This window comes from Mus pahari, chromosome 16 (assembly GCF_900095145.1).
Source record: "Mus pahari chromosome 16, PAHARI_EIJ_v1.1, whole genome shotgun sequence".
Taxonomy (NCBI): Eukaryota; Metazoa; Chordata; class Mammalia; order Rodentia; family Muridae; genus Mus; species Mus pahari.
The window spans coordinates 54,565,529-54,577,008 of NC_034605.1; the positions used below are offsets into that span (position 1 = coordinate 54,565,529).

General features: G+C 49.8%; 1 protein-coding gene and 1 long non-coding RNA gene across 5 annotated transcripts in view; one reads left to right on the plus strand and one right to left on the minus strand.

Moving 5' to 3' along the window:
* Nucleotides 1–11,480, minus strand: part of Sema4d (semaphorin 4D) — a 111,362-nt gene that overhangs the window by 72,136 nt on the left and 27,746 nt on the right. For all 4 annotated transcript variants that reach the window (XR_003845368.1, XM_029547296.1, XM_029547294.1 and 1 more), the window contains exon 2: nt 7,595–7,663. The gene's annotated coding sequence lies outside the window, so the exon portion shown is untranslated. The remainder of the gene's footprint in view (nt 1–7,594; nt 7,664–11,480) is intronic.
* On the plus strand, nt 6,034–9,254 carry LOC115065606. Its single transcript, XR_003845369.1, has 3 exons — nt 6,034–6,308; nt 7,200–7,347; nt 8,755–9,254. It is a non-coding gene; the product is annotated as an uncharacterized LOC115065606 (long non-coding RNA).

Here is an 11,480-nt window from a genome sequence, read left to right on the forward strand (position 1 = left end):
ACATATATATATATGTATATATATATATATATATATATATATATATATATATATATATAAAATAAAAAGCTCTTTTAATAATTTTTGGTTGTACCCCCCACCCCCACATATGTGCTCTATGTCACTCCCAAAGCCTTCCCTTAACCCATGCAAGGCAGTTCAAACTCACAGAATAAAACTCCAGCACGGCCACTGAATCTTAATACGGACACCACAAACCTTAAGAGCAAAGAAAGAGACCCGAGCACGTACGCACATACAGGTTTCATCTGGCTGACAAATGAGACTCTATTAAAAGCAGCCAGCAACAGACAGAGTTGGGAAGCAGCTAGAGGCTCAGCCCGGCAAGGTGTCAGGAGTTCCATCTCCAGAATGAGTCCACATGTAGGAGAGAGCTGACTCTCTCAAGCTGTCCTCTGAGCTCCACAAATGTGCCTTGGGGCGTGGACCCCCCTGCTCCCCACCTTCATACACAGAAAAAGTAAATGAAAAAAAAAAAAAATTAAGAATTGGGAATCAGTGTTTTAAAGCAGAAAGATCTGGAACACTCGGCCCCTGCTGATGAGCAAGAGGAACAGACAACCCAACAGAAGTGGTAGCAAAGAGTACAGCCAGGCTGGAACCGCTTACCAGGGCTCAGGGACAGGCGGTGTGATCACAGCATCCATCTCCAGCAGACACTTGCCACTGCAGAGGGAGGGAACTGGGAGCGGGCTCCCCTACTAAGATCCTTTCCAAAACTAGGCCAGCAAGTTCTACCAAAGCCAAGAGCCACACACCCTGTGACCCAGCAGTGCCCCACCCTGAGGTCAAGGCCTCTGAATGGCAGTTCTGCTGCAGCTGAGGGTATCTGCCCCAGCGCTGTTTATCCTGACTTCCTGTTTCCCTGTGGTTGTTCTCACCAATTACTAAAGCCCAGAGGCTTAAAACAACAGGAACTGACTCTCCCATATCTCTAGAGGATAGAACCCTATGTCAATGCCACTGGGCCAAAGTCAGATGTGCATAGACCCTACTGCCTTCACAGACCCCCAAAAATTATATCCAGGCTCTCCCTGGATGCGGTGGCTACAAAGGGTCCTAGCTTATGGGGCTCTTAGTACCCCACGTTCTTTCTTTCTTTTTTTTTTTTTNTTTTGTTTTTGTTTTTTTTTATAGTTTTTTTTGTTTGTTTTTTGTTTTGTTTTGTTTTGTTTTAAAGATTTATTTATTATATGTAAGTACACTGTAGCTGTCTTCAGACACGCCAGAAGAGGGCGTCAAATCTTGTTCCAGATGGTTATGAGCCACCATGTGGTTGCTGGGATTTGAACTCGGGACCTTCGGAAGAGCAGTCGGGTGCTCTTACCCACTGAGCCATCTCACCAGCCCCCCCACGTTCTTTCAAGAGCAGACCTGACCTGGCCGAGACTAAGAAGCCTTCGATCTATAATCTACAACTGAAGACCTCTTAGATTCCAGATAACCTGCAGGCATTTCTTCCTATTAAGGACCACCAAGGGGAGGCCTTCTGTCTTAGTCTTTAGGTTCCCATCGAGGGCTGGGGAGATGGCTCAGTGGGTAAAGCACTCACTGCGCCAGCAAGAGGACCTGGGTTTGAGTCCCCAGAACCAGAATAAAGCCAAATATAGTAGTATCTATCTGTAACCCCAATTCCCCTCCAAGAAGATGGGAGGTAGATATAGGAGAAGCCCCAGGAAGATCATAGGTCAGAGTCTGGCACACACAAAGAGAACAAACAAACAAGTAAATGAGACCCTGTTTCATCAAGGTGAAAGGCAAAGGCTCTGACCTACCCTGAGTCCTCAGTCAGACCACCACAAGAATGTATGGCAAAACCATGTCCTGGTGAGGGCAACACACACACACACACACACACACACACACACAGGGGTAAAAAAATCAGAATATCCTCCAGTCATTCAGAGCAATGTCTCACAGAACATCAGGCACCACAGGCAGGCAGGTTGGGATAAAACCCATTCTGGCAGCCCACTGCCCCAGAGTCCAGTTCATTCCTACAGGGCCTTCTCTTCTCAGAGTCTTGACTCCCCTGTCTGCCCCACCCCCACCCCCACCCCCATCTCTCTGTCTCTTTCTCTGTGTGTGTCTCTCTCTCCATCTCCTAAGAGGGTGCCTGTTGCTGCATTTGGGTCCTCCCAGATAAGCCCAAATGAGCTCTCCATTAAAAGACCTTTAATCTGCTCACACTCACAAGAGCTATTCACACAAGACCACATTAACAAGGTGGTAGGGTCAGCACCTGACATCCCTAGGAGAGTTATACAATCTGCAGAAAGCCGTGGGAGCAAAGAAACACACAATGGCTGAGTGTGGGTCTCGGAGTCTGGTGTACCTCCCATACGTTGCCTGCACCACCCCGCCTGTGTGATTAACACACGTAGGCCTCCCAGGTTCTCAGAGGAAGAGAAGATATCAGTCTACAGTGTTCTCAGGGGTCTGCGTAATCTGCAAACAAGCAGTCCCTCTGGTTCAGGAAAACATGCACTGTCTAGGGTCCTGATGGCTGCAACTTCTAAACACGAGGCAACATCGGGAGGAGGAAGACGGCAGACATAGTTTATCTGGGGTGAGCTTCTCGTCCAAGTCCCAACCCATATGTCCAGCTCAGAGGGTACTCAGAAGGGCTCAGCTAGGGGGGGGGGTAATCCCTGTGGGACCAGCTCTGCATAGGAAGACCACAGAGATGAGACACATGGCCTATGTCCTAACGGCCCGTCCTTTTAAATATGACGTCAGATCTCTCCATGCACCCATACACTGTCTCTTCCCACTTGACCTTAGCGATCCCACCTGGGGTCTGTCTTCCCCCAGCAGTTGAACATTTGCTCTTTGCCTAGGCCTTCCTGATACAGAAAACTCTTCTTCAGTTGTGTGACTAGAAAACAGCCGGGAAGGGCCAGCCTGTGCAGCAGACCACCTGCGGGGCCACCGTCCCACCTGTCCTCTGGGAGCCAGCATCCACACACTGCAGGATGGCTGGCAGAAACCTGTGAGGCCCAGGCTGGTAGCTGGGATCTCAAGGGTGCATCTACAAAGCCGCTCACCGCAAGGCTCGCTTCATGGGCCTCACTCACGTGCATGACAGTATCCCCGCACGCAGGCTGTCCACAGGGAGAAAGGGGCCCTTTGTGGGATATTAATAGCCTGGCCAGATGTGGGAGTGCCTGAGGTCTTTTCCTAGAGCCGTGCTGGGTCTCAGCTGCACAGGCTTCGGTCCCCTCCACTCAGGCCACTCAGAGCAAGTCACGTGGTATTGGGTGGGGGGACAGGTATTTATGAGGTGGCTCTCCTCCCATAAAGGCATGGGCTCACATGAACATGACATGCAGGCCGAGCAAGCCACCACTGCATTCAGGACACAACCATGATGTGGAAGATTGGCTACAAACATGTGCACTGTATATTTTTTTTTAAATGTAGGAGTGCTCTGTCTGCATGTATGCCTACATGCCACCTACATGCCAGACAGGGCATTCGATCCCATTATAGATGGTTATGAGCCGTCATGTGGTTGCTGAGAATTGAACTCAGGACCTCTGGAAGAGCGCCGGTGTTCTTAACCACTGAACCATCTCACCAGCCTATGTACACTACATCTTTACCCCAATAGAAAAGAAAGACAAAGTAAGCCTGCACAATGCTGGGCCTTGGGGGGGGGGGAGTCTCACTGAGACAGGGCCCAGCTGGTGCCTCAAGAGAAAAATGGTCTCCATGGTGATCCTCACAGCTCCCTACAGAAAGCTGCTTAGGAGCTATCCTTACAAACAGTAATAATAGTACTTAGCCACTTGCCCAACCCCAGAGGGATGGGTGCAAACTCCAACCCGAGGCAGCCATAGCACTCCAGAGCCACACTGCTCGACACACACAGCAGATGACACACACCACCGATGGCATGGATGGCCAGGGCAGCAGAGTAAGTAGGTCACATGATCTATCTCGTTTAATCCGGTACACAAATATGCCCAACACACCCTTCTAACATGCACTCAATACACTTCAGAAAGGGGCACTGTGCAAAGCCTTCTGGGTGCTGAATCTTCAAAGCAGCCTTTGGCTTTGAACAGCCACACTCCTGCACCTGGGCCAGGCATAGCACTCGTTTGTGAAACTGGGTGGTATGGGTACAAAGCCCAGGAGAGCACTATGTCCCATATGGGGCTGCTAATATCAATGTCTGGCTCCAAGTGTGCTGAGGGCATGGACACTTCCAGTCACTATAAAAGGATACTTTGCTGTGGCCTTGGCCACGTCCCAGGTCAGGGCTGGCCCCTCTGTGCTTGAAGAGGCTGGACAGCACTAAACTGCATCCTCTCCTATCACTTCTGAGACACCGGAGGACCCACCATCTTGGACACTTCTCCTGCAATGCCTGCTGGTGATCTACCCTGTGGTCCTAGTGTCTGGTTGATGTTAGAGGTGAGAGTTCTGTATATTAATGGGTCTCGGAGCTTTTGGCTCTGCACCTACTAGACCCCTGATGCCCAAGGCATTATTCATTCCAGGTCACAGCCTCACAGGACCAGAGAGACCCTCCCATGAAACACATGGAAGTACTTATCTCCCATTTTACTGTCGTTTAATTAAATCTACAGTAGCCCAGCTCAAAGCTTATATTTTAGACACTGACTAAAAATAAGGTTCCCCTCCTATACAAAACTTGTCAGTCCCGAGGCAGTTGAGCACACTTGAGGGTAGCACGCTTGAGTCCCAGGTACACTCAGGGCTGGGCACACCTGGGCAGTGCTAGAGCCCACACACAATGGGCTTGGTAAGGCGTCATGGCTGGCGCTGAGGTTAGAGAGCTGGATCAGAGGTCAGGAATACTTCTCGCTCTTGCAGAGAACTGGACTCCAGTTCGCAGCACCCACAGCAGGCTGCCCGCAGCCACCTGTAAACCCAGGTCCAGGGGGATCCAATACCCTCTCCTGACCTCCCTGGGCACCTGAGTACACGTAGCATACTCACATACAAATACAGACACATAATTAACAAACACATCTTAAAAACAAACGAGGAAAGATGAAGTCAAGCAGGGTGGCTCACATCTTTAATCCCAGCACTTGAGAGGCAGAGGCAGGTGGATCTGTGAGTTCAAGGCTAGCCTGGTCTATATAGTGAGTTCTAGGACAGCCAGGGCTACACAGTGAGACCCTGCATTAAAAACAAAATAAAACAAACAAAACACAAGAAAGCTACAGAACTATGGGGAACCGGCCGGAGCAGAGAAAAGACAGAATTTTAAAGCTTGGGCAGCTTCAAAAGTGCAGTGAGACTCAAACCTCATTACCTTCCATACTCTGTGTGTCCCCTTACGACATACACAGGCAAGAGCATGGCTCTAAGGACAGAACTGCAGGTATAGCTTTGTAACTTGTCACCAAGCAAGGCCTGTCCCTAATCCTGATATCTGCCCTGTCGTATGCTCAGAATTCCCAACAGAATACTGAGGGATCCTAGGGACACCCAAGCACCCCCAAACCATGCTCATTAGCCAGGCCTCCCAGAACCTTCTGGCTGCAGCCTTCCCTGACTGAACACACCAGCTTCTCCCAGAGGCCACTCTTGGATTCTTGGCTAGATTTCCACCATGGCGTCATAGAGACGGGGGCCCCCAGGGGCAACAGTAAGGACAATGCCTGCTTTGTCCCCACTCTGAGGACCCACTGAAGGCAAAGCTGCTCGCATGGGCCACTTCACGCTGGGAAAGATCCTGAAAATTTATTTTAGTTTCCACCTCGATGCAAACCCTACAAAATACAGCTTAATATTCTTAAGTATCTCCTTTCTAGGAAGCTTTTTATATGCAAACTACATCAGCCCCCCCTTATCCTCAGAGGGGAGCTGCCCTCCAAGACCTCTGTGAGGTGACAGACAGCATGGAGGGTGCTCCATGCTTTTTCAAGCACACAGAAACCTAGGGCGAATTCCTTTCTAAAAATTAGACACACTAAGATTGCGAGAATGGTTAGCGATAGGGCTGAGCAGCACAGAGCTGTGCTAGTGTGAGCCAGCCCTCTGTCCTGTTCTCAAATGCTCCACTGTGCTGTGTTCTTTCTCCTTGTTGATTTCAGGGAAGAAACACGCACACAGTACAACAGCAGATAAGGGCGCGACTGTATCTGTGATGTGAAAGCCGATGCTTGGACAAGCCTCCGAGCCACCAGCCCGAGTGCTGTGCTAACAGCCGGCCAATCCAACGAATAGGGCTTCCAGACAAGACTCAGACACTTGAGATTATGACGGGAGACAAAAGCCACATCGAGAAAGCCCACGGAACGCAGGTATGTTCCTATAAACCTTCAGTCAGAGCCCTGCTGCGGAGGAAGGTGTGGGGTTCGACTGGCTGCTCCGAATCTATGATTTGATCAGCCAGGAAGTGGCAGGCACTTGGGGGGGCCTGGGATGGGGTTGGCCCAATAAAGACAAGCAGTGTCAGGAGACGCGCAGTGGTTGGGAGGAGGTCACAGACAAAGCTGGAGACAGCCCTGAGAAAATGGCTGGGGATGTTGCCTTCACCATATGGAGTTTCCTCCTTGCTCTCGAGAAAAAGAGCACCAATAACTTCCTGGAGCTACTGAGATGGGGGGTGGGGGATGGGGTGGCATAGCTACAGCCCTTGCAACAGGGCCCATGTACAACAGCCTATTCACCAGCCCTGACACACTAGTGTAGTGAGTGACCGTGAAGGGCTGGCATGTCACCCGCCCAGCCCCTACCTGAGCAGCCACCTCCACAGACTTAAATACTCCATGGTCACACAGTAGCTGGGAGCACAGGAGAGAAGCAAGGAAGCTTTCTAGGGAGGGGGACAGGCTACCTTCGGAGTCCCAGTGCATGCTCCTGAACACAGAACCCCCAGGGGATTTTTTAGGGGGAGCAATTAAGGGTAGGTAACTCATGCCAGGACTCAACCCCAGTTCCCTCCGGTCTTGCCCGGAAATCGGAAGTTGGTGCTGACTCGGGTGTTTTGATGGTAAATCTTCATTGTCAAGGGACAGGATTTAGAGTCATACGGAAGCACGCACTGTTGGGTATGTCTGTGAGGGTGTTTCCAAAGAGGTTCAACTGAGGCTGGAAGACCAGCCCTGAGTATGGGTTGTTCTATCCCGTGGGGTGGGATTCCGGGCTGAATAAGAAGGCAGCCAGCTGAAGCGCAACATTGTTTCCCTCAGCTTCCGGACTGCAGAGGCGACCAGATCCGCGGCCTCAAGCTCCTGCTGCCCACCTGCCCCGACAGGCTTTGTCCTTAAACTGAGCCAGAATGGACGCTTCCCTCCTTCCTTAAGTTGCTGTTGTTGGGAATTACATCACAACAGCAAAGTGAGCAATTCACCATCTCAATAGGCTTTACCCAGTAGCCTCTTGCTGGCAGCCATTCTCCACACGGAACCTTCAATGCCCCGTCCCTCCCTCACCCAGACAGAGCTCTGCCAGGAATGCCTAGGTTTGCATGGACAGGCTTTTCTAGGTTCTCTAACCACGGGGCCAGCTATAGACCAGAACTGCCTGCTGACTCACAAGGCCACCTCCCAAGGGATCTTCCTTGGCAGCAGATTTAGTTACTCACCTAGGGATCAGCACCGTCAGACATGTCGGTATTCAGAACTTGGCTGTGTTCCTGTGGTATTACCGGGGTCTGAAATAAGAATTGGAAAGGGGAATGAGCAGAACCCAAGTGAGTCAGACATGCACACACTAACATATGCACTCGAGACTCCGTAACAGTACCGCCCAAGAGAGCTGTCTACTGTAACGTGCGGCACATCAGCACATCTGCCAGGTGAACCGCGCAGGGCAACCGCCACCAGGAACAGGAAGGTGGTGGCAGTGTCAGCCCTGCCCTGACTTATTTTCTCAGAGCTAGCCAGGAAACAGAGCAGCGGAGTGTCCCCAGCGCAAACTAGGAGAATCAGTGTGTGTGGAGGGAGGCAGGCAATCATAGGCTGTGAAAGATAACCCAGTCCTCATATTAAAAATAAATAAATAAATAATTGAAAATGGCATTTTGAAGCTGGAGAGATGGCTCAGCAGTTAAGAGCACTGACTGCTCTTCCAAAGGTCCTGAGTTCAATTCCCAGCAACCACGTGGTGGCTCACAACCATCTGTAATGATGCCCTCTTCTGGTGTGTCTGAAGACAGTGACAGTGTACCCATATACATTAAATAAATAAGTAAGTCCGTAAATAGATACATTTTAGGGCCAAGGAGATGACTCAGTGAGTAAAGGTGCTTCCCCCCCCCCAACCCCATGACATTCTGAGTTTGATTCCTGGGACCGACCCTCACAAGCTGTCCTCTGACTTCCACACGCATGCCGTGGTTCACAAACAAGCAAACATTTTTAAAAGCTTTAAAAAAGAACCGGCATTTTAGCACAACATTTCCAATGCATCCCCTGAACTAGAACCACATGCTAAGAAATGCCAGCGTTAGCACACAGTCAACCATTTTAAGCAGAGGATAGAGAAGGGCGAAACCAAGAGTACTCGAACTTGTGGGTTTAAAAAAAAAAAAAAAAATCAAAGCAGAAAAGGTTTTTCTATGCAATACCCAAAAGACATAGAAGCAGCAGGCAGAAAAATGCCAGGGCCACCTTTCATAAGGTCTCCTGGAACCTGCACAGCCCCCAACCAGAGCATAAAACTGCAGAGGGCAAATCAGAGATGCTGACAGTTTGGTGTCATTAACTACGTGAAGAATGAACAAGGTGTCATTACCTCTTCTAGGTGGACAGGGATCTGAAGTGACCCATCACCAGGGCCAGGGATGGAGATGGCCCAGAGACCTCCCAACACAGTCGGAGGAGGACTGGCCTGACATTGGGAAGTTCCTGCTACATCCTGCTACTGTTAGAGTACCTCCCAGATCCTTGTGTTGAAATTCAGCAGACCCATTGTTCCAGTATTAAGAGGGTGACACTCAATCTCTATATTACTGCATTCCCGGTATTTGGAGGTGGGGCTTTTGCAAGGTAATTAGATGAGGTCATGAGGATTTGGCCTCCGTGATGACATTAGTAGCTTTAAAGAAGAGGAAGAGACCTATGCTCCACATGCTTGATCTGTCTCACTGTGTGACGCCCTTGCCACGATACCCAAACATCAAAAGATGCTCAACGGATGCTAGACCCCACCCCTGGACATCCTAACTTCAAACTGTAAGCCGGACAAAGCACCCTTCTTCATAAATTACCCAGTTGACACAACAGAAAAGGACCGAGACCGCTTCCCACTCAGACACAAAGATGCGTCAAGGACATTCTCTGCATCACACCAAAGCCAGGGAGACAGCCTCCAGGACCAGTTGGTGACCAGAGTGAGTGACAGTTTATCCAAATAGGAGTATTCTAGGCAGCTGTAAGGAAGAAGGCAGTCACCCCTGTGTGGACGTAGAGCAGCCCAAGAGAGAATTAGGGCTGGACATTGATGGCCAGAGTGGGATTTTCTGAAGCGCCAGCTTCAGGAATGCCTGACTAGAGAGTGTGAGTGAGTGTCAGCAGACAGTCAGGTAAGCACCCACAGGCTCTCACACCTCGGGTTCGGTCTGGGAGTCAGAAGACAACTTGGTCACCTCTCTGCTAGTGACATTTTTACCTTGCATCCTCCAGCAGATACATGCCACAGTCCACTAAAAGGGAGCAATCAACCTATACACACACACACACACACACACACACACACATATACACACATATACCACACTACATGCACACATGTACTCATGCCTAGATATAGACACATATGCTCTAAATGCACACACCCATAGACACTGTAAGAGGCCCTTCCCCCAGAAGCCCTACCCACTCAGCCATCTGAGATATGCATCCTTAGCCACTGCTACTTCCTGGAGACCCCAAGAGCCTCGGGCAGTGGTTTTCACACAGAGGAACTGCCACGGGTGAATGAAAACCAGATCCCCGGGCCCCAGTGAAACCCTGTGTTCTACAGAGCTGAGGGGAGCCCAGGAAAGTATGTTCCTAATGGATCCCAGGTCTATGCTGCAGGGGCCTCTGGGGCCACTCCTGAAGAGCCATTCTTCCAGGGAGAAGCATCCAGTGTAAAGTTCATTGACTCTGCTGAAGAGCACTTTGTGTTTCTTACAAAAGAAGGTAATTCCAGGAGGGATGCTCTGTCAGAAACTCAGGAACATCAATGGAAGAGTCCTGTTACTAACAGCCCCAAGAGGTTCTGGTACCCATGGGTGCTTCATCCTGAGCCTCCTGTGGCTTAAAGTTTCTCTGTCTGTCTGTCTCTGTCTCTGTCTCTGTCTCTGTCTCTGTCTCTGTCTCTCTCTCTCTCTCTCTCTCTCTGGCAGGATTCTCTTGGTTACTGGCCAGCTCAGAGGACACGACTGGAAGCAGGGATGGGGTCCCCCAGTAGGAAGGTCTGGCAAAGTATGTCAGGCCCATCTGGGTGAATGGACAGTCCAGGCCAGCCAGCTTTCAACACTGTACCCCCACTCCGAAGGACTGCGGGTGACAGTGGTGACCATACTGGCTTCACATAAGCCCTGAGCTCCTGGAGAACCCTGGGTTCCAGAAAGGTTCTGCTGGGTTCCAGAAAAGGCCACTGCAAAGAAACCCCTTCCCGACACCAAGATTCATGATGCCAATCTACCCAGACAAGGTCAAGCACAGAGGCCTCCAGGTCTGGTATCCCCAAGCAAGCTGTCACTCAAACAGACCCTGGGGACCAAACCTAAGGCTTCCCTCTATTCTTAGATTCCATGGTTCCCAAGCCACTCCTGGAACACTCCTGATATACATTCACCCCTATACCACACCTAGCCCTTTCCTGTAATCTATAATCTTCAGGACTCCCACCCTCCCACTGGTATAACCCTGGGGATGGTCCTCAAGGCCAAAGGGTGGACTGGCCTTTACATCCCCTGACCAAGTCTTCTTATTAAGCCCCCATTTGGTTTTTATTTTTTATAGTTTTGTTGGGGGAGATGACACCCAGCCTCCCAAGCACACTAAGCAAGCCCTCTGCCAACGAGCTGAATACTCAGAGCCTTGCCTTTTACTTGAACTTGTACAAACCAAAAAATAATAATAATGATGATAGATAGAGCCCCAAAAGGCATTATATAGCACCATGATCATATAACTAAGCAGAAGCAAGAATGATCCAGGGGCTGGAGAGATGGCTCAACGGTTAAGAGCACTGATTGCTCTTCCAGAGGTCCTGAGTTCAATCCCCAGCAACCACATGGTGGCTCACAGCCATCTGTAATGGGATCCGATGCCCTCTTCTGGTGTGCCTGAAGAAAGCTACAGTTTACTCACATACATGAAATAAATAGAAAAATGTAAAAAAAAAAAAAAAAAAAAAAAGAAAAATCAAAACAATTAAGAAACCATAGCAGATTGCCAGAATAATTCTCTAATAGGTTTTATCCACCACTGGAAGAGTACCACATTGGTAGAAACTGTGTCATAAGACACTAGGGT